General features: G+C 47.3%; 1 pseudogene; it reads left to right on the top strand.

The window, feature by feature from the left end:
• Positions 1 to 201: 201 nt before the first annotated feature.
• On the top strand, positions 202 to 16,891 carry LOC133051168 (cytochrome P450 2B4-like; annotated as a pseudogene).
• Positions 16,892 to 23,920: the final 7,029 nt, after the last annotated feature.

The following is a 23,920-nucleotide window of genomic DNA, read 5'->3' as shown; positions in this document are numbered from 1 at the left end:
CTAGGGAGGGGCCGTAGAGGTAGCAGGGGAGCAGGTCAGCTGACTGCGGGAGCTAGAAGTATGTGTTCCTTCTGTTTTGAGTTCACACTCTTGGAGGATGCCAAGGTATGGGTGATGTGACATAACTGGGCGTGGATGCAGGCTTAGCATAAAAGGCTCAGCCAGAAGCCTAGCAGTTTGGGAGACTGTTGGACTGCGACCATGGAGCTCAGCGTGCTCCTTCTCCTTGCTCTGCTCACCGGACTCTGGGTCCTGCTGGCCAGAGGCCACCCAAAGGCCCATGGGCGCCTCCCACCTGGCCCCCGTCTCTGCCCTTCCTGGGGAACCTTCTGCAGATGGACAGAAAAGGCCTGCTCAAATCCTTCCTGAGGGTGAGACTCAGGTGGGCGAGGTCTAAGGGTGGCTCCTTGCCTCCGTCCTTGAGGATCATTCATCAGGAAATGTGAGGCATCCTTCCAAGCTCAGGGGTGGGCTGTGGGAAGTTCTGCGAGGAAGGGATGTGGAGCTGAAGTGTGGTGGATGGCGATCAGGCAGTCAGAGGCGTCCCTTGCTCAGTTGGAAGTGTGTGGGCACTGTCCCTGGAGAGGGTGGGCGGGCATGAAGTGGTGTCTGTGGGTGAGCCGGGGGTATAGAAATCCCTGCTCCTCTGTCCCCCTCTCCCGAGTCCCTGCCTGCCACAGGGAGAGAGAGAGAAGGGATGGTGCTACCAGTCGGTAGGTTTCTCCTCTGCCAACGAAAGCTGTCAAAGATTGGCCCCAGCCAGAGCCAGACAAAAGGGAGGAGGGAGGGGAAGAAGGAGGCCAGGTCCCAAGTTCTTACCAGTCGTTAACAATAACGTGCAATGAGTAGCTGACCCTGGAGTGTTTACCAGGCCCTGTATCACGGCTCTCTAGGCATGATTTCATGATGGATGATCTATTTATGTATCAATAATGAAATCCATGGGGTTCCCAGGTGGTGCAGTGGTAAAGAATCTGCCTGTGAGTGGGTTCGAATCCTTGGTCAGGTATATCCCTTGGAGTAGGAAATGGCAACCCACTCCAGTAGTCTTGCCTGGAAAATTCCATGGACAGAGAAGCCTGGGGGGCTACAGTCCATGGGGCTGAAGGAGTCAGACACGACTGAGCAACCGAGCACACGCACCATGTAATCTGCACCCGCGAGCCCACTGCCCAGCAGGTCAGGCTTAGGGTACACTCGACAGTAACCCCGAGCAGCCCCAGTGCCTCTGTCCCCTCCCCCCAACCCCTGCAGTGACCACACTCCTGAGTCTTGGGCTTGCCATCTGTTTTGTGTGTTTTTGTTTTTTTGTGCTCTGCTGGTCCTTTGCTGTGGTGTGTGAACTTCCTCTAGTTGTGGTCTGCCAGCTTCACTTGTAGCACATGGGCTCTAGAGCGCGCAGACTCAGTAGTTGTGACTCGAGAGCTCTCTAGTTGCGGCAGTCTGGTTTAGTTCCTCTGTGGCATGTGGGATCTTAGTTCCCTGACCAGGGATCGAACCCGTGTCCCCTGCATAGGAAAGTGGGTTTTTAACCACTGGACCACCCTTGATTTTAAGGGAGAGTGTTTTGTCACAGATGTGGGGGCCCCGAGTGCATATTATTTAGTTTCCATCACAAGGGTGAACACCATGGACTTTGGTGGAAATACCTGGACTTAGTTTCTTCACCCAGAATCAAGTGGCTAGGATTTATCTGTATTGTGGAGGAAATTCATCAGGTCTTGGTTACAACAGCTCATGGCTGAGAAGAGGAGTCGCCCTCACATAAGAGAAATAGAGAGTGAGGCCAGCCCGGGGAAAGCACTGGTCCTGGTCCAGGACTGGTCCCCCTGGGACTTCAGAGAGGGGATGTGTAAGTCCAGCATGGAGGACTTTTCATCTCCTTCACAGTTGGAAGCTGCCTAATAATTTGTTATTTTATTTATTGTTATCACATGCACACTCAGTTGTGTTCGACTCTTTGTGACCCCATGGACTGTAGCCTGGCAGGCTGCTCTGTGCATGGGATTCTCCAGGCAAGAATACTGGTGTGGGTTGCCATGTTCTACTCCAGGGATCTTCCCAACCCAGGGATCAAAACCCTTTCTCCTGGGTCTCCTGACAACTTGGAGATCACTAAATCCTTTGAGAGTTTAAGGCACGGTGAAGCCTCTCCTCCATATATATTCACATACATTTTGCATAAATTTTTGCTAGTTCCAGACCCCCTAAATCTCTTCTATAGCTCTTGCAAGGATCCTCTGTGTGTCTGTGATCCTCCTTTTTTCCTGTTGTGTCACGGGGCGTGTGGGATCTTAATTCCCCAACCCGGGATTGAACTTGTGCCCCCTACCATGGGAGCTTGGAATTCCAACCTTTGGACCACCAGGAAATTCCCCATGATCCTCCATTCTCATTGTGTCTTGGAGAGAGAGAGAGAGGTTGAGAGAGATAGAGGGAGGGAGGGAAAGAGAGGTCATAGGTTAGTAGGTGTCATGATTTACTTCCAAGTCCTTCTGGAGTCAGATGGCTGAGGGCTTGTGTTCCAGATTCAACTCTTACTCATTGAATTACTCATTGAATCTTAGCTTCTCTTCAGCAAGATGAGGTCGTGATGATAAGAATGCCTGCCTCATAAGAGACTTGTGAGGACTAGATAGTGCATAGAGCTTGGTATACAGTAAGTGCTCATTAATTGGAGGTTACTTGATCTATTCATTCAATTATTCATTCATTCAGTGGTAACTTACTGGGCACCTTGTGTGTGCCAGGAAACATTCTAGGCATTAATGATGTGGCATTAGGGCACACAAACAGAGAAGGAAACATTAGGTTGGTAAGAACTATGATTAAAGTAAAGCAAGGTGATATTTTCAAGAGTGGTGGGAGCCACAAACCAGTGTTCTGTGACATCCTAGAGAAGTGGGATGGGGTGTGAGGTGGGAGGGAGGTTCAAGAGGGAGGGGACATAGGTATACCTATGACTGATTCATGTTCACATACGGCAGAAATCAACATAATGCTGTAAAGTCATTATCCTCTAATTAAAAATAAATAATTCTTTTTAACAAAAGTGACATGAGCTACTTGAAGCTACTTTAGAATGAGTGGTGAAGGAAAGACTCCATCTTGCCTTGTTGCTGATCAGACACCCTGAAAGATGCCTGTGGAAGATATCAATGAGAGACAGGTGTCAGAGCCAGAACTCAGAAGCAGGAGCAAGCTCAGCATGTTTGGGGAACCACAGGGAGCCTGGAGCTGTGGGATCGAAGGGTCTGTGTGAGTGGGTGCAGATGTCAGAGGGGTGATGGGGCAACATCGTGTAGGGCTCTGTCCACCATGGGGAAACTTCAGGTCTCAGTCTCAGGGTAGTAGGAGTGCTGGATGGTTTGAAACAGGTTAGGGATATTAATTAATTAATATTTTAATGAGGTAGCTCTGGTTTCAAGATAGGGTGGGGTATGCAGTGAAAGGATTGTGTGTAGCACAGGAAAGGAAGTAAGGAGACCAGCAAAGAGGGTTTGCAGAGATCACGGTGAGAGAGTTTTCAATAAACTTAACCTTTTTATAATTTTAAGTCCACATTTTAATCAATTTTTGAAATTGCAGTATTGTTGATTTACCAAGTTTTGCTGATTTCTGCTGTACAGAAAAGTGATTCCATTGCACATATATATGCTTTCCTTTTTAAAAGCTTCTTTTCCATTATGGTTTATCTCAGGATACTGAATGTAGTTCCCTGTGCTATACAGTAAGACTTCATTATCTATCCTTTCCATGTCTGAAAGCTTACATCTACTATGCCCAGCCTCCCACTCCATCCCTATGTGTCCCCTTGACAACAACCAGTCTGTTCTCTATGTCTGAGATTCTGTTTCTGTTTCTTAGGTATGTTAATTTGTATCATATTCGTTTCATTTGTGTCACTTTTTAAATTAATTTTTTTTACACTGTGTTACCTTAATTAAATTATTATTTCTTTGGCCACGTTGTGCAGCATGCAGAATCTTCTGACTGTGTCATACTTTAGATTCCACATATAAATGATATCATATGGTGTTTGTCTTTCCTCTTCTGTAAGTCAACTTGTAACTGAAGTTTAACCTTTAGGGTGAAGTACACAAATCCTAAGTGCTCAGTTCAGTGAATTTTCTCAGAAGAACATACTAATGGAGTTGATATACACATATGTAACAACTTGGCTCATGCCCAGAAACCTCCTTAAGTCCCCCTTCCAGTCACCACCCTCCTATTATTCTGACACCATATGTTCCTGTTATCTGTTTCTGAATTTCATATAAGTGGAATTATGACATATGAACTCTTCTGGGTCTCATTGCTTTCACTCACCATTACATCTGTGAGTTTCATTCTTGTTGTTGGTTGTAGCAGTGCTTTTTTTCATGGCTGTATAGTAGTCCACATTATGAATTCATCACTAGTTGTTTATTCCCTATGTTGCATAGCATTTTTATTATAAGGCAACTATGAATCTCTTTGTTTCTTATTTTGCTGAGCACATGTATGCATTTTAGTTGAGTGTGTTTCTGGGAATGAAGTGGCTGAGCTACTCAGTGTACATGCCTCCAACTTCAGTAAATACTTCTGAGCTGTTGCCCCAGTGGCAAAACTTGATGTTATGATTTTTCAAATTTCATGATAACCCCTAGAAAGCTATTGCTTTAGCTTCATGCCTCCCAAGTGGGTGGGTGGTTCTCTGGGGAAATTGCCAGGAGGCTGATGGGGGTTGAAGGTGGGTGTCAAGATGGATGATTTTTTTTAAAATATTTTATTTATTTATTTTTCCTGTGCTAGGTATTAGCTGCTCTTCACTGTGCAATGCAAATGCTTAGTTGTGGCACTAAGCCACAGGGATCCAGTTCCCTGAGCAGGGGTTGAACATGGGCCCTAGCATTGGGAGCTCAGAGTCTTAGCAAGTGGACCACCAGTGAAGTTCAAAGAAGGATGATCTTTAGATGAGATGCCAGTGAGATGTCACCAGACTCAACTAATATCACCTGGGCTGGAGTGAAATTATTAATAGGAATATTTAACCACCTGTGCTTCTTAGGGGGCTTTCTATGTGGGGCTAGTGATAAAGAACCCACCTGCCACTGCAGGAGATATCAGAGACGTTGGTTTGATCCCTGGGTCAGAAAGATCCCCTGGAGGAGAGCATGGCAACCCACTCCAGTATTCTTGCCTGGATAATCCTATGCATACAGGAGCCTGGGGGACTATGGTCCATAGGATGGTAAAGAGTTGGACACGACTGAAGTGACTTAGCACACACACACACTGCTTAAGACACCAACCAAGCAAACCAGTGTGAACTGGGCTGGGTCATGGGTTAATCTTTTATTTGCTGGGTTCTGGGAAACAAAAAGGCAGGCTGGGGTGTAAGGTCTTGGGTCAGTGGGTAGTTATCAATCTATATGTAAGTGTTTAATTACCAATCTATATGTAAATGTTTTAGGGCTTCCCTGGTGGCTCAGATGGTAAAGAGTTTGCTTGCAATCCAGGAGATCCAGGTTCGATCCCTGGTTTGAGAAGATCCCCTGGAGAAGGGCATGGACACCCACTCCAGTATTCTTGCCTGGAGACTTCCATGGAAAGAGAAGTCTGGCGGGCTACAGTCTATGGGTTCGCAAAGAGTCAGACACAACTGAGTGACTAACACACACACACACACACACAAGTGTTTGCCTGGTTTAATAATGGAGATGGGGACAGTGGGGCATGTTGACTAATAGCAGCCCTGGCTGTGGGTGTGCTTGGCAGTTCCAACAGAAATATGGGGATGTCTTCACGGTGTACCTGGGACCAAGGCCAGTGGTCATCATATGTGGGACAGAGGCCATTCGGGAGGCCCTGGTGGACCAGGCCGAGGCCTTCTCTGGCCGAGCGAAGGTCGCCGTTGTTGACCCAATTGTCCAAGGATACGGTAAGGGCCTCAAGCCCACCGGGAGGGGACAGAGGATGAGGATGGGGATTGGGGAGGGTGAGTCTGGGAAGGGAAGATAAGGGGTGGAGTGGGACTCGGAGTCTCCTTGAAAATTCCTCTGCCACCCAAGCCTCTCCTAAACCCTAGGTGTTGTGTTTGCCAACGGGGAACGTTGGAAAGCCCTTCGGCGATTCTCTCTGGCCACCATGAGGGACTTCGGGATGGGAAAGCGGAGCGTGGAGGAGCGGATTCAGGAGGAGGCTCAGTGTCTGGTGGAGGAGCTGCGGAAATCCCAGGGTGAGCCCTGGGGTGGGGGTGGGCAGGAGAGGAACACGGGTAAGCCGTGTGAGCACAGTAGCCCAAAGACAGAGGGTGTAGGTGGGCAGAGAGAGAGATGGAGAGACAGAGCGGAGACAGAGCTTGGGAGGCCAGCAGAGGAGCAGGGACCAGGAGAGGGGCAAAGAGACGGGGCAGAGGTGGGTAGGTGAGAAATGCGGAGGGCAGGAGAGATACAGGCGTGCAGTGTCAAGAGGAAGGCAAAGACGACTCAGGCAGTAAATAGCACGTTAGTTGCCTGTGTTCAAGGGAACCGGTTTGTGGTTTGATTGTATCTGTCAAGGGCCAAAATGTGACTTCAATAAAAAGAAAGTAAAGAGAAAAAAAGAGAAAACAGACATTTCAAAAAAAGGACAAACTGTGCTTTCCTTTCTTTGGGTGAACAACTGGAAGTGAGCAAGGGGGGCAGTCAGGGTTTTCTGCTCTGAGAGAGTCAGGTGAGCACTTCTGTGGGCTTTAGGATTCCTTAGAAACGTCCTGTCTGAGACAAGAGGTGACAAGATGCTTTCTTAAGAGATTTTGAGATATAAATGGAGAGTCTGGGAGGAAGAGGCAGAGCCACAGGCAGCTCTAGAAGTATAAAGATGGAAGGACTCAGAATAAGACAAGAGGAGACAGAGTGATTCAAATGGAGACACAGAGAGGAAGAAAGAGAGATGGAGGGATCAAGGCAAAATGAGAAGAGACTCAGAGAGGCAGGAAGGAACAATGGCAGGGAGAAACTGAGGCACGAAGATTGGAGAGAGACAGAGAGGCTCAGGAAAGGGTGTGCAAGGGAAAAAGAGACAGTGGACAGGAGAGACCCAGGGAGAGGCCACACTGACCTACACTCCTGGGTGCACAGCCCGCCCTCTCTCCTCCTGGGGTGAGCTTGGCGCATCCAGACACTAACAATCAAGTGCAGAGCAGTTCCCAAGGACCGGAGAGCTCTAGGGGTGGATGGAAAAGATGGGGGTGGTGGTGGGGAAGTGCGGACAGTTAAGGGACCAGGAGAACAGAGCTTTGTCAATGGCACCTGCAATTGATTGAACACCAGCTCTGCACCTTCTTCACAGGACTGACATGAGAATTTATTTTTTATTTTTATTTTATTTTATTTATTTGTTTATTTTTTTATTAGTTGGAGGCTAATTACTTCTGGGCATACACACTGAGGAAACCAGATCTGAAAGAGACACGTGCACCCCAATGTTCATAGCAGCACTGTTTATAATAGCCAGGACATGGAAGCAACCTAGATGCCCATCAGCAGATGAATGTATAAGGAAGCTGTGGTACATATACACCATGGACTATTACACAGCCGTTAAAAAGAATTCATCTGACATGAGAATTTAATAAATGTGAAGTGCTTAGAATAGGGCCTGGCACAACTTCAAGGCTAGCGAGTGTTGGCTGTGATGAGGCTGTTTTTTTTTTTTTTTTTTTCATTGTGAGTGAGTGATAGAGGAGAGTCACACAGAGACAGCTCCCCTGGCACTAGAGTCTGTGTCCTGTGATCCACCCCTTTCCGTCTAGGAGCCCTCCAGGATCCCGTCTTCTACTTCCACTCCATCACCGCCAACATCATCTGCTCCATTGTCTTCGGAAAACGCTTTGACTACAGAGATCCTGAGTTCCTGAGGCTGCTGGACTTGTTCTTCCAATCCTTTGTGCTCATCAGCTCCCTGTCCAGCCAGGTCCGGGAGGACAGAGCTCCGGTGGACACCCAGACAGGGGAGAGGGGTGATTTGCTTTTGGGAACTGGAAATGCAGCTTCCAGCCAGAAGAGGGACAAAGACAACAGAGAGAGAGAGAGGCAGGGACACAGAGGCCTGGGGGAAGGGAAAGATGGTGAGACAAGGACTGAGAGAGTAAGAGGAAGAAAGGGGAGTGATGCAGGAGGGAGAAACAGAAAGAGGAATCAAAGACACACACATGAACCTGGTCCTCTCTTCAAACAAAAACAGAAAGTGTGTCTTTCTCAATTAACCTAGAAATACCCCTATTGCAAAAAGTGAAAGTGTTGGTCCCTCAGTTGTGTCTGACTCTTTGTGATCGCAGGGATTGTAGCCTGCCTGGCTCCTCCTCTGTCCATGCAGTTCTCCAGGTAGGAATGCTGGAATGGGTTACCATTTCCTCATCCAGGAGATCTTCCAGACCCCTGGCAATGCAGACAGATTCTTTACCTTCTGAGCCACCAGGGAAACCCCACCCCTATTGTATGTTAAGCTAAAAAGTTAAACTTCAGAAAAGTCTGCCTGGCTGTTGCCTTCAACCGAGAGTGCAGGTCAGAGTGACAAGAATAAATATGGCAAATGCAAATTCCCATGACCTCCTAGTGGAGAGTCAGGCCTGGAAAATCTGCAAGGAGGTTCAGATGAGTACTTGCACAAGTCCAAGACGGGGTTTCAATTTTCTTCTCTCACAGAGAACCACAGAGAGGGGAAAAGTCTGGAAGGAGTTCTGCCAAACAGTTAACCATGTTATCTCTCGAAGGACAGGTGAAGGAGGAATTCCACATCATAGTTTATACTATCCTGCATTTTTTGCAGTTGTTGGCAGCAAGTTAGAAGTTACATTTCTCAATAGGCAAAGCCATAGACATATGCTCCCAGATAGTCAGCACCTTCATTATGTGTAAGCATAGTGTTATCAATGCCTGACACATCAAGGATGAGGCAAGAGGAGGAAAGAGGCAGAGAGAGGTTTGAGTAGAACAGATAAACTGGCTGGGGTAGATAAACTGGCTGGAAAGGGCAGAGGCTGGATGAGCAGTAGACCCATGGACATGAGGAGAGATGGAAAGGAGAGAGAGACAGGTGGGCCAGAGACTAACAAGAAGACACAAGGAGAGGGGGAAAGATGCAGAAAGAGAAAAGAGTGATCTCTTACACAAAAGACACACAGAAGCAGTGAGTGAGGGGCTCAGATACAGAGTGAGAGCCGGAGGGAGACAGAGACTGAGAGGTGGAGAGAGAGACAGAGACAGGGAGACCACGACACCCCAGAGAGGCAGAGAGAGATGGAGAGAGAGACAGGAAAACAGAGATCCCTTGTGAGGGTACTGGGCAGAAGGGCTGTCCCTCCCTGTGACCTGCTAGCTGAACCCTGCAAGGGCCTCACAGTCCTTTCTCTCCCATAGCTGTTTGAGATCTACCCCAGCTTCCTGAAGTACTTTCCTGGCTCTCACAGGCAAATCTACAAAAACCTGCAGGAAATCAACGTCTTCATTGGCCGCAGTGTGGAGAAGCACCGTGAGACCCTCGACCCCAGTGCCCCCCGGGATTTCATTGACTGCTACCTTCTCCACATGGAAAAAGTAGGATTTGGAAGAGGCAATGGGGTGGAAGGGAGGAGACCAAAAGATATAGAGTGAAAAGGGAGGGGAAAGGAGTAGAGCAGTGGGGGGAAGGGAGAGGGGAGGGGAGATTTGGAAGGGAGCAGAGGGAGAGAGGAAAGAAGGGGGAGTTGCTGGGGAGGAGATAGAGGTTCGGGAAATACAGGACAAGGGGAAAAATGCAGCAGCTGGTGAAAAGAGTCACAGAGGCAGAGAGACTGGGAGAGGAAGGGGGACAAACACACCAAAGAGATGGAAGATGATTGAAACAGAGCAAGACAGAGCAAAGGGAGATTGAGACCGAGATAGAGAGACGGTGGGACACATATCCCATAGAGGAAAGGGGAAAGGGCCAGATGGTGTAAGACCCAGAAACAGATGGAGGGACCCTGAGAGAAGAGGTGTGGGCAGCAGGGCCCCCGGCCTCCCCTGATGTGAACCCCACCCGTCTGGATTCAGGATAAGTCCGACCCCCAAAGCCAGTTTGATCATCAGAACCTCATCATGTCTGTCCTGTCGCTCTTCTTTGCTGGCACGGAGACAACCAGCACCACGCTCCGTTACGGGTTCCTGCTCATGCTCAAGTACCGGCACATTGCAGGTGGGCAGGCCTGGGATGGACACTGGGAGGGGCTTCTGACCCCTCTGCAGGTCCAGAAATGGGGCTAGAGGTCTTTGGTGAAGGAGAGAGGCAGCTTTCCCCTCTTACACCAGGAGCCTCTAGGTTGTTTTTGTTTTTCTGTTTCCCTTGGCCCCTGACCAGGCATGGAATTTGCACCCCATGCTGTGGCAGTGAGCAGCCTTAACCACTGGACCACCAGGGAAGTCCTCCAAGCAGTGCAGGTTTTGAATGATCTACCCAACTAAGCCAGGCCTGTTGGTGGATGGATGAATGAAGAATCTGTCAGTCTGGGGAGTTCCCTGGAGGTCCAGTGCTTAGGACTCAGTACTTTCAATACCATGGCCCTGGGTTCAATCCCTGGTCAGGAAACTAAGATATGGCAAGTAGCGCAGAGTGGCCAAAAATCCCCCCAAATCTGTCAATCTGTTTTCCCACTGTTTCTTCTATCACTTAAAGATCGACCCACTCATTTACCCATCTGTCGTTTCAACTCATCAATCAACCTGTGCACTCAGATTCTTTCATCTGTGATTCATCTAGGATATATACAGCCATGCTTTGTTTGGACAAAGTGATTCATCTATTGATCATTTGAAAGAGTGATTCATTGAATGAAGTGTTTGTCACTGATTCATCTATTTCTTCATTTATTCATATATCCAACTGTTTTTCTAAAACTAGGTTACATACCTTAATCCTTCCATTGCTTGTTTTTCCCTTCATCCTTCATCCATTTATCTTTTCATTTATTTATTTATTTTGCACTCATTATTCACCCTTGATTTATATATCTATCATTCAATCCATCCAACCACCCACTGATTCCTCTGTTTACCTGTTCCTTTAAATGTATTCATTCACATGTTCTTCCAGAAGTTTAGCCATCCAACCATTGATAGGAGTTATTGGTTCATCAAGTTCATTTCTTTATTTGTCTATGGATCATTTAGTAATAAATTACTCTTTGATAAGTTAAGAATACATCCATTCATTAGCATTCTTCCATTTACCAGTCTTTCCACTCATGAATTGGAGAAGGAAATGGCAACCCACTGCAGTACTCTTGCCTGGAGAATCCCAGGGACAGAGGAGCCTCGTGGGCTGTCGTCTATGGGGTCGCACAGAGTCGGACACGACTGAAGCGACTTAGCAGCAACAGCAGCAGCTGCTCATGAATTGATCTACTAATTGATCAAATGATTGATATGCTCATTTATTTCTCCAGTTATTCATGGGTTAATCCACTGATGTGTTTTACTATTATATTCCTGAGGACCTAGCACAATGCCTCATGTATGGCATACACACAATAAATATTAGTTCATTTTCTACTCATCTTAGAGGAGGAACTTTGATAGGTTCATAGCCTCGAGTTCTTAATCTGAAATTCTGAGCAAAACTGGGGTTCACATGTGTGTGTGTGTTTGCTTGTGTATGTTGGGAGAGAATCCATAATATTCATTAGATATTAAAGAGTGAAAATTCTTGTAGCTTTCCCATTTCTCCTCCCACTCCAAGCGGGTAACTCAGAGGAGTGTCAATGATCAAACATTTCCTATGGGTTTTCCGGGCTTATTGGCCTGGAAATGAATGGACCAATGTTCATAGAACATTGAAATGTGTTCCAAGATAGAAAGCAGTGTTCCTGGTGAAATGTCTCTATAACTGAGGTTCACTGGTCCCACGCTTCTGTGCAGAGAAAATCCACAAGGAGATTGACCAGGTGATTGGCTCACATCGCCCTCCAGCCCTGGATGACAGAGCCCAAATGCCATACACGGACGCAGTCATCTATGAGATTCAGAGGTTTTCGGACCTCGTCCCCATGGGCGTGCCCCACATGGTTACTAAAGACACTCATTTCCGAGGGTACATCCTCCCCAAGGTACAGCACCTCACTGGGCTGCCACATCTCCCCTGTGTGGTTCTCCTGGGTTCTCTTTCATCTCCCAACCTTGACCGCCTTTTGGTTTTATCACTCACCCTTGAGTCATGATGTGTAGGGGTGGGTTGGGGGAGGAAATGGAGATATCTTTCAATCTTATGACCCTCCCTCAGGGCACAGAAGTCTATCCCATCCTGAGCTCTGCTCTCCACGACTTGCACTACTTTGAGAAACCAGATGACTTCAACCCTAACCACTTTCTGGATGCCAGTGGGGTGGTGAAGAAAAATGACACTTTTATGCCCTTCTCCATAGGTAAGCTGGGCCTGCATTTCAGAGTGCAGGTGCCATGACCTCTTGAGGACAATCAAAGAGACGTCTTTGTTCATTGAGCAGTTAATCTGTGCCAGTTGCTTTACCTGTATTAACTCAGCTCATCTTCACACCAACCCTAGAGGGGGCTTGAGAACAAAAATCACATCCCAAAGGCACAACTGTGTTCCCAAAGGGGAACAAGTATACCTCTCTACACACAGGTATCAAATCTGTTGAGCACCACTATGAGCCAAACATTTTATCAGAGGTTGAAGATAACGCATCAGACAAGTCACAAAGAGACACAGTTCCTGCCCCCGGAAGTTTACAGTCCAACAAGAGAGATAAACATGGGTTATATGGTTACAGAAAAATCTATAAATGAATAAATGTTGCAGTGGGCTTAGAACTCCTTGGCTAACATAAGTGCTCAGAGGACAACTCTTCTTTATGTAACGAATCATAATTTTGATAAGTGGTCTAATGGGGGCCTTGGGAACATCAAATAGGAAATACTGACTACTCCTGGTGGGTCTGTGAGGAAAAGCTTACCCTAAACAGTGTCTTCTAAGCTATGACATCATGGGGGAGTATCAACCAGCCACTGGAAGGCATGTTCCCTCAGAGGGAGAAGCAAGGGCACAGCCTGAAGGTGGAGATGGCATGGCTCCTCTGAGAAAGAACTCAGGAAGACTGGGACGTGGATTACAGAAGAGAAGGGTGAAGAAGAAGATAAGTGAAGAGGAACTAAAGAGCCACTTGATGAGGGTGAAAGAACATTCAAAACATGAAGATCGTGGCATCCGTTCCGATCACTTCATGGCAAATAGATGGGGAGAAAGTGGAAACTGGTAGATTTCATTTTCTTGGGCTCCAAAATCACTGCGAATGATGATTGCAGCCATGAAATGCAAAGATGCTTGCTCCTTGGAAGAAAAGCCATGACAAAGCTGGACGGGGTATTAAAAAGCAGAGACCTTTGCCAACAAAGGTGCATATAGTCAAAGCTATGGTTTCTCATTAGTGATGTATGGATGTGAGAGATGGACCATAAAGAAGGCTGAACACTGAAGAAGTGATGCTTTTGAATTGTAGTGCTAGAGAAGACTCTTGAGAAAACCCTTGGACTGCAAGTCGATCAAACCAGTCAATCCTGAAGGAAATCAACCCTAAATATTCATTGGCAGGGCTGATGCTAAAGCCGAAGCTCCAATACTTTAGCCACCTGATGTGAAGAGTTGACTCATTTGAAAATATCCCGATATTGGGAAAGACTGAGGGCAGGAGGAGAAGAGGGCGACAGAGGATGAGATGGTTGGATAGTATCACTGAGTCAAGGAACATGAGTTTGAGCAAACACTCTGTGATGGTAAAGTATAGGGAAGCCAGGTGTGCTGCAGTCTATGGGGTCACAAAGAGTTGGACACGCCTTAGCAAGTGAACAACAAGGGTGAGGAGCTCGACTGGGTGGGGCCTTGAAAACTGGGAGGAGTCTGAATTTGTTCTGCTGGGACTGGGGAGCCAGGGAGGGTCTTGATCTGCTTTGATTTCACTCTCTCCCTATTGTCTGCTCCTTGACCCCAACCAGAGGAAATCCCAATGCCCAGGTTCTCCTCCTTGGGGAGGAAGGTGGACCCCAGCATCAAGTTCCCAGTTTTGAATCACATCGGTGACTTCAGTGACTCAGGGCCTCTAGCTCTGCCCAGTGCAATGGCTTCCTCTCTCCTTTCTTTCTAACATTCTGGCTGCACTGGGTGCTGTTTTGCAGGGGCTCTAGGGCATGTGGACTCAGTAGTTGCTGCACAGGCTCAGTTGTGGTATGTGGGAATCTTACTAATGGTTCCCCGTCCAGGGATCCAACTAGTCACCCTGCACTGGGAGCTTGTAGTCTTATCCTCTTTACCAGCATGCGTGTCCCCTCCCTCCTTAGTTCTTCTTCAGTGAGAGCCAGGGGACCTGTGGGTTCTGGGTGGTGGATGAGGGTCAGTTTCTCCATTAAACAGTCTTGTCCTAAGTTTTAAGAGAGGCAGAGATGTGGCAAACAAAAACAGAGACCGACAGACCGATAAGGAGAGAGTGAGTGAGAAACACAGAGAGAGAGAGACAGAAAGACAAGAGAGATAATGGTGGAAAGAGACTTAGAGTGAATGAGATAATAGAGGGAGGTGGAGAAAGAAGAGGCTGAGAAAGAGGAAGACAGAGAGGAAAAGAGAGAGTGACAGAAGCAGGGAGGAAGAAACACTGAAGGAGAGGAAAGGTGAGATTGTGCAAGGAGACTGAGAAAACGCAAGCGCACTGAAGGGAGAATCAGACTCAAATAGACAGAGAAAGGGACTTACATATGATTCAAGAAGGCGGAACAGGGAAGACATAAAGAGAAAAGATACAGTGCTTGACAGAAGATATAGACAGAGAAAAAGACTGAGGCAGACGGCCATGCGCAGAGAGAAAGAGCCAGAGGGTGTCCCGTTGCAGAGTCCGAGGGATGGGAAGGACCGGGTGGGAGCGAGCAGGGGTCAGACTGTTCTTGGAAGAGCCCAGTTGCAGATTCAGTGAAGAGAGAAGAATCAGCTGGGAGCACCACTCTGAGTATTGCTATGCTCCTGTGTCCTAACTTCTAAATGAGCCCAGAAGATGTAGACCCTTCTCCAGTTACCTCCAATGGGCATAAAATCTCACCAGTTGGAAGACTTGAGGGGGAATTCCTGGGCCATCCAGGGGTTGACTCTGGGCTTCCACAGCAGGGACTAACGGTTCGATCGTTGGTCACGGAACTGAGGTTCCCAGAGGCCACTCGGTGCAGGCAAAAAGAATCAAATCAAATTAATTTTTTTTTTTTAAAGGGAGAGGCTGTCAGGGCCTCAGCCTTTCTTCTGGCTCCTTCCATTCTCACTTCATTCCAGGTTCATGGTTTAGAACTCTGGTGGGGGGATCCATATGCCTCTGAGAATCTCATGGAAGCTGTCCACTCACATCCCATGACCATCAGTTCTGCACACAATGTTATGTATGTTTGTTTTTTTTTAATTCAGAACTCCTGGGGCCCATGGCTCCCAGGCTGAGATAAGATGAAAACACACAGACATGTAAATATACATAGGGCCAGGCAGACACCTGGCATACAAACTCCCCACCACACACACCCAGAGACCAACACAAGGTACTCCCTACATTTGCCTTTACTAACAGTCCATCCTAAAGGAAATCCTAAAGGAAATCAGTCCTGAATATTCATTGGAAGGACTGATGCTGAAGCTGAAGCTCCAATACTTCGGCCTCCTGATGAGAAGAACTGACTCATATGAAAAGACCCTGATGCTGTGAAAGATTGAAGGTGAGAGGAGAAGGGGACGACAGAGGATGTGATGGTTGGATGGCATCACCATCTCTATGGACATGAGTTTGAATAAGCTCTAGGAGCTGGTGATGGACAGGGAGGCTTGGTGTGCTGCAGTCCATGGGGTCGCAAAGGGTCGGACACGACTGAGCGACTGACCTGAACTGAACTAGTCAAGTCTTCTAAAAATTTTATAAAACACTAAATTTTTATCTTTAAAAGAGCCTTACTAGATAGGTAGCATTATTCCCATTTTAGGTATGACAGACATGAAAAATATTGTCAGAAATATGCACTTGTCCGTTATGTGCAGGCAGATGAACACACACACACACGTACACACACACACACACACACACACACACACACAATGAAGCATTGTTCCATTCTTCGGGGCCACAGAACTCTCTGGAAATTGAACAAAAGCTTGCAAACTCTGTCCCAGAAACATGAGCAAGGTACATCCACCCCACAATTGGCACTTACTTTCAGAGAGTTTCGAAATCCTCTAAGAGTCTCCTGTGGCTACAGGTTAAAGGCTAATCCCACACAACTTTATTGCAATGAACACAGGTGTCTGGGCGTTGGAGTGTGAGCAGGCAAAGTGTGTGCATCCGCTCCCAGTGCTCACCGTGATCTGAGATTCTGTGCCTAGTGTCCACATGGTGAACCTCTGTTCTGTCCCCACAGGGAAGCGTATCTGTCTTGGCGAAGGCATCGCCCGCACCGAATTATTCCTCTTCTTCACCACCATCCTCCAGAACTTCTCCGTGGCCACCCCCGTGGCCCCTGAGGACATTGACCTTACTCCCCAGGAGAGTGGGGTGGGCAAAGTGCCCCCGAACTACCAGATCCAGTTCCTGCCCCGCCAAAGAGGCTGAGGGAAGGCGATCAAGGATACCAGGGTCATGTGTGTCCCCACCTCTGCAGAGAATGGCCCCCGAACTCTCTCCGTGTCTTCCTGCCTCTGATCAGGCTGTGCTGTGAGCCAGCATCCATAGCCTCCATGGATGCCACCTCCTTGGGAAAGTCCCATCTGCATCTCACCTCCTTCTGCCCTTCTGCAGCTCTTCTAAACTCAAGGAGGTGTTTCCTTTCAGCTATTAATAGAATTTCACAAGTGATGTATACATATATACATAAATATGTGTATATATGTGTGTACATATATATATATGTGGCTAAATAAATGAAGCAAAGAATGAAAACTTGCCTCAGTATCTCTCAGCTTTTCTGCCACTGGGGCTAGGGCTTATCCAAGTGACTATTCCCCTCTTGAGCATAACCACAGCTTCCCTTTGTCCACACCTTGGGTCCCATGATCTGTGTATTCATGAGCTCACTTGAGTCATCCCCCCATCCCCACCCCCCCTGCACAGGATAGCAGGTTCAGTCAGCATGGACTCAATGATTGTTAAATCTGCCATGGCCCTAATCCCTCTGGGCTATCAGGTTTGGTCCAATGTCTGTCATCCCTTGATGACACAGCTAGGTATATCTTGGCTCCTGGTGTGTCTCCAGTATCCAACCAAGAGGTGAACACACATACAGCTTTATTTATGTTGGCAGACATTTGAACTGAAAGAAGGGACTGTGGAGGAAGGGCTGTGTGATTGGGGTTGGGGTGGCTTCACTCCAATTTGTCCACCTGCTGAAGGTTTCCAGCCAGCAGCCCTAGGAAATCTTCATCCTTGTAGTCAAAACAATGGTCAAAGATCATGGAACAGATGATGTTGGAGACCAAGCAGCAAATCAGGGAAGGTGGGGTGGAAGGATGTGTCTGTGCCAAGGTCAAGAGAGGCAAGCTGTTCTCTCAGTCACTCTCCACTTGGCAGCCAGAGCGCAGTCCCGTCCATGCACAGATCTGACGGTCTCACTCTCCTGCTCAAAGCCATTCCATGGCTCTCAGGTCCTTTCTCAGGAGTTTTTTATTGTTGTTCAGCCGCATAGTCGTGTCTGACCTTTCGAGACTCCATGGACTATAGCATGCCAGGCTTTCCTGTCCTTCACTGTCTCCTGGAGTTTGCTCACATTCATGTCCATTGAGTGATGAGAACCAACAGGGGACTTATGCATGAATGTCCATCTCAGGGTCACTTGCCATGGACCCAGCCTGCAAAGTTCTGTGTAGTATCTCCCCACCTTGTGCCAGGGATCTCTGTGTCCTAATCTGTACACCCTGAGAATATGTTAAAATATCTTTCATGGCATGGGGGCTTTGCAGATGGGACGAAGTTAAGGATCTTGAGGTGGGGAGATTAACCTGGATTATCTGGATGTACCCAATGTAACTGTATGAGATTTTATAAGAGGGAGGCAGAGCGAATTCCCCAGTGGTCCAGTGGTTAAGACTCCATGCTTCCACTGCAGGAGGCACAGGTTCTAGCCATGGCTTGGGAGTTGAGATCCTGCAAGCCATGTATTGTGTCCCCCTGGAAAAAAAAAGGAGCCAGGCCAAAAGATCAGACATAGAGAAGATTTAAGGACAGTGACAGAGGTCAGAGAAGAAAGAAGATGCTATGCTGCTGGCTTTGAAGACTGGGAAGGGGCCATGAGCCAAGAGATGCCGCATCTAGAAACTGAAAACGTGTACAATAATAAAAAGAAATGAAAAACCTGTAAGATGATACAGCTAAGGAAATAAATAAGCTGTAAGATAATACATTTGTGTTATTTGAGGGCACTGAGTTTATGATCGTTTTTTATATCAGCCATAGGAAACTGATACATCATGTGACTTTCCATCTGGGGTCATCCCAGTCTATATTAGCTTGCTAAGTCTGCCTTAACAAGGATCACGGAGTCATCAGAGTTGATTCCTTCTAAAAGCCATGGGAGAGATTCTATTCCAGGCCTCTCCCTTCGTGTCTGGTGATTTGCTGGCCATCTTTGATGTTCCCTGACTTCGAGAAGCATCATCCTCATCTCTGCCTTTATCTTCCCATGGCATTCTCTCTGGGATGTGTCTGTGTCCTGAACTACCCTTGTCATAAAGACACCAGTCTAACAAGATTGGGGCCCACACTAAGGACCTCTTTTTAACTTGGTTACATTTGCAGTGAATGAATGCATCTTCAAATAAGGTCACATTCTGAGGTACTGGGGGTTAAAGCTTCAATTCAGTTCAGTTCAATCGCTCAGTCATGTCTGACTCTCTGTGACCCCATGGAAGGCAGCACACCAGGTCTCCCTGTCCATCACCAACTCCCGTTGACTCAAACTCATGTCCATTGAGTTGGACTTCAATGTATCAATTTTGGGGATGACACAGTTAAACCCCAGAAAATCATTATTCATGTCACAATATTCTTCTGGGGCCCTGCCTCGACCCAAACACCCAACTGGGCCCTGGAAACACCAGACACATTCAGTCTGTGCCCTGCAGGGACTGGGATTTACATATCGCAAACTCTTCTGCTTCCTGACCTTTGTTTCCTGTTGATCATATTGTGGTGCATTTCAACACAGGGGTGAAACATGCACTTTCCTGACCTTGGAGCGGCGCCACCGTGGACTTTCCTGACCCCAGGTCATGGTTCCTACTGTGCTGTGTGACCTGTGTGATTCATTCAATAGCCACATTCTTGATGTAATGCGTATAAACAATTTTTAAAAGCCCCATTTTAGGAATATTACTCATTCATGAAAAGGAACGCATCTGAGTCAGTTGGGATGAGATGGATAAACTTACAGCCTATTATACAGAGTGAAGTAAGTCAGAAAGAGAAAAACAAATGCCGCATATTGACGCATATATATGGAATCTAGAGAGATGGTACTGATGAATCTATTTGTAGGGCAGCAATGGTGATGCAGCCATAGAGAACGGACTTGGGGAGGTGGGGGTGGGAGGAGGAAGGTGAGGGTGGGATGGATGGAGAGAGTAGCATGGAAGAACATACACTACCATGTGTAAAGTAGACAGCGTTCGGGAATTTGCTCTATGGCTCAGGGAACTCGAACCTGGGCTCTGTAACAACCTAGAGGGTAAGGTGGGGGTGGGAGGTGGGAGGGAGGGGACATGGGTATGCCTATGGCGGATTCATGTTGGTGCATGGCAGAAATGAACACAGTATTGTAGAGTAATTATCCTCCCATTAAAAAGAAATGTTTTAAAAATGATGAGAAAAAACATAAAAACTCCCCATTTTATAGATGACAAAATGGAGGCCTAGGGAGGACAGTCACTTGTCAAAGCTAATATGTGCCAGAGACAATGTTTAAATCCAGGCCTGCAGGACTCCAGGACCTCAATTTGAAGCCTCTAGACCTGGAAGTCTTTATCTGAGGTCCAGGCACCCCTAGAATTCAGGGGCCCCAGGAACTTGGATGGAAAACAAAATTGTATGTTTTTCACTAAACTCATTCTGAACTCTAGCCTTTCTCTCATTTACGAAGGCAGATTGCAGACATGTCAGCAGTAACAGTGGGTTTGTCATTAACGGAAACCAGATATTTTCTTCTCTTTTCGGCCAAGCCCTGCAACATTTGGGATCTTATTTCCCCGACCTGGATTGGAACCCATTCAATCCTGTTGCATTCCTGCTGCAGTCCTAACCACTGGACCATCAGAGAAGCCCCCAGAAACCACAGATATTTTCACAGCACATTTCAATTGCAGCTCTGGAAATATCATGTAGACTCATCACCAGTCTAAGATGATGCCACTAGATCTTGTTTTTGAAGACGTTTCTGAGAAGAATGCACTATATCACACATTTGGTTTATTTGTGATTTTAATAAAATTGATTTTTGTGGGGATCTTATGAAGTAAAGTATTTTTTTTTTAATCATGGGCTTCCCTGGTGGCTCAGACGGTAAAGCGTCTGTCTGCAATGCTGGAGACCCAGGTTCAATCCCTGGGTCGGGAAGATCCCCTGGAGAAGGAAATGGCAATCCACTCTAGTATTCTTGCCTGGAAAATCCCATGGACAGAGGAGCCTGGTAGGCTACAGTCCATGGGGTCGCAAAGAGTCGGACACAACTGAGAGACTTTACTTACATACTTCAAAGCAAATATAGCATGAGCTGAACTATTTTTAAAAGTACAATTGAGTGCATGAAGTACACACAGGATGCTGTCAAACCATACCACTGTCTAGTTCCAGAGCCTTGTCATCATCCCAAAGGAAAACCCTGTATATATTAGGCAAGCACATCATTTTCCCCTCCCCTAGTCTCTGCCAGCCACTGATCTGCTTTCTGTGTCCACAGATTTGCCAGTTCTGGATATTTCATGGAAATGGAATCATGTGCAATGTGTGACTTTGTGTCATTGACTTCTTCTTTTTCTGGTTTGTCATTTATTTACACAAAAAAAGCTGTATAATGGTAAATGAAGAATATTAGATATCTTAAAAACTGCCTTTTTTCTTTTCTTTTGAACTTTATTTTGTATTGGGGTATAGATAACTAATCAGGAGGGCATGGCAACCCTTTCCAGTACTCTTCCCTGGAGAATCCCCATGAACAGAGGAGCCTGGCGGGCTACAGTCCACGGGGTCGCAAAGAGTCGGACATGAGTGAACGACTAAGCATCACACACAGCCGATTAACAACGATGTTGTGATAACTTTAGGTGAACGGCAAAGGGACTCAGCCATAGCGTGTGCTTGGCTTCTTTAAGGAATTTAACTGGATGCAGTTAAAAGCATTATTCTGAAACCATTGTGCACCTTCATGTGTGAATGGGCAAAAGACGATTTGGAGCAAACCTCCCAATGTTTTAATTGACTTTATCAGGAAAACAAGTGTGTAATGGGTAATACATGCTAGAATCTACCCAAGTTGCTTTTTCTTTGGTTTAAATATTTCTAATTTTTATTTATTTGGCTGTGCTGGGTGTTAGTGGTGGCATGCAGAGTCTTTAGCTTGCAGCGTGGGGGATCATTAGTTGTGATATGTGGGATCTCATTACCTGCCCAGGCATGGAACCTGGGCCCCCTGGTTTGGCAGCACAGAGTCTTCGCCAATGGACCATCAGGGTGTGACAAGCGTAGGGTGACACCTGACTGAACTCTCACAGCATCCCTGGGGAAGGGGTTGGCCGTTATCCCCATTTGACAGTGAGGGGAGAGAGGCACAGCCAGGTCTGAGAATCACACAGACAGTGCTGGTGGCAGTCGGACATGACTTAGCAACTAGACATATACAACCACCAGGGCGAGGGAAGTCGCCCAGTCATGTCCGACTCGTTGCGACCCGGTGGACTGTGGCCCACCAGGCTCCTCCATCCATGGACTTTTCCATCCAAGAGTACTGGAGTGGGTTGCCATTTCCTTCTCCAGGGGATCTTCCCGACCCCGGGATCAAACCCAGGTCTCCCGCACTGCAGGCAGACGCTTTACCGTCTGAGCTACCAGGGAAGCCCCCACAGGGACGGCACCGGGGAAGGCCCTACACAAGTGCCTGCACTTCTCCCATGTTCATGTCTGTCCTCTGTCCTTCTGTCTCGGGGCTTCTGGGTTTCCCTCTTCATGTCTCATTGTTTCTCTGCCTGCCTCTTTGCCATACCTGTCCTCTCAGATCTCAGGTATCGAGATTTCCACCTTTGTGCCTCCTTCCCTGACAATAAAACGTGTCCCACTCCCAGGGTGATTAGCAAACCGCCATGGACCCAGCACAGGTGGATGCTGATCAAACGAAATGCGCACAGGTGATAGACAACCAGGAAGGACAACCCAGGGCTTGATGCCTGTATGTTACCTGTCACTGTGGGAATTTACTGAATGTATCACCGTTTATTGTTATCTGACCCTCCCGCTAGAATGTTAGCTCTGTGAGAGCGAAGATATTCACGTTTTGTTCACTGCTGCATCCCCAGTGCCTAAAACAGGGCCTGGCACACAGTCGGCACCCAATAATGGCTTATTAAATGAATGAGTAAATGTCTGCTGTGTCCTTTGAGGTCTCGCCATAGCCTTGTCTTGGGTGTCTCTCTCAGTCATGTCTCAAGTCTCTCTTTCTGGGTCTGTCTGTCTCTCTGCCTTCCTTAGTCTTGTTCTCTGAGTCTCTGTGTCCCTCTCTGTGGCCACAGTGCATTCATAGAACACTTACTTTGGGCCAGGCCCCCTGCACATTGGGTCTCATTTGCATTCTCATAAATATCCTATAGGGTAGGTACCCACGTTTTCCTGATGAGCAAACCGGAAGCTCAAAGAGCAGCAGATACTTGCCCAAGAGATTGTGATGTGTCCTCCAAATAGACTGGGAGCTCCTGTCAAGTCCCCTCCCCTCTTGATGAGTGATTGACAGCTCATGTTAGCAATCTAAGGGCTCGGAGAAGTCCTGTAGGAAAGAAAGCAGTTTGTTTCACCAAGCTTCTCCCTTGCTTCCTCACCCAGAGAACTCTTTCCCTTCGAACTTACTGTCCTCTCTGCCTCTCACCCTTTCCATTTCTTTTCCTTCTGCTTCTCTTTGTCTGTTATCTCTCTCTGCATCTGTCTCAGAAAGGCAGCCTGGTCAAATGGTTGGAAGAACAGACTCTGGAGCTAGACTGTCTGGGCTTGACTCCTGATGCTACCTCTGGATGGCTGTGTGGCCTTGGGCAAGATCTTAACCTCTCTGTCATTCACTCCATTAACTGAGTGAGGATTAGGTGATTTCCTCTGGGTAAAGCACTTTGTGTCTCCCCATCAGTGATTCCTGGGCCTGGAATAAGGACCCAAGTTCAGTGCCAGTTCACACAGCACAGCGGAACCCAGGACCTGGGTTAAGGAAAGTTCATGGTGACCTCTCTCCAGCGTCAGGAAAGTACAGGTCCCCCCTCTTCAACAGATCAAGGGACACTGGGTTGGAGGAGTCTGACTCAACTGCTGGGATCAGAGTTTTGGGTCCTCAAGAGGTTTGTCTAACATTGCAAGAAAGAGACTGCCACCCTCCTTCTAAAGAGGAGAGACAGAGGGAGGTGGAAAGCCAGACCCAGGCCACGACACGTGGACACAGATGTAATCATTAGCTTATTTAATAAATACTAATGGAGCGTGCCAAAGGGTCAGGGGAGGCTGGAGACAGGCCAGCTGAGTGGACATTGATCAGACTGCACACAGTCTCTGCTCCTGGAGCTCAGAGTTTAAGGAGTGAAACAGACACAGAGACAGAGAGCGACAGCAGGAGGGAGACACACACACACGGACTGTCATCGGGGGATGGACGAAAGTCTTGCTGCTGTGAAGACGGAAGAG

This window comes from Dama dama, chromosome 4 (genome assembly GCF_033118175.1).
Source record: "Dama dama isolate Ldn47 chromosome 4, ASM3311817v1, whole genome shotgun sequence".
Lineage (NCBI taxonomy): Eukaryota > Metazoa > Chordata > Mammalia > Artiodactyla > Cervidae > Dama > Dama dama.
Note: the sequence above shows the minus strand (reverse complement) of the source record. Positions and strands in the feature narration are given on the sequence as shown.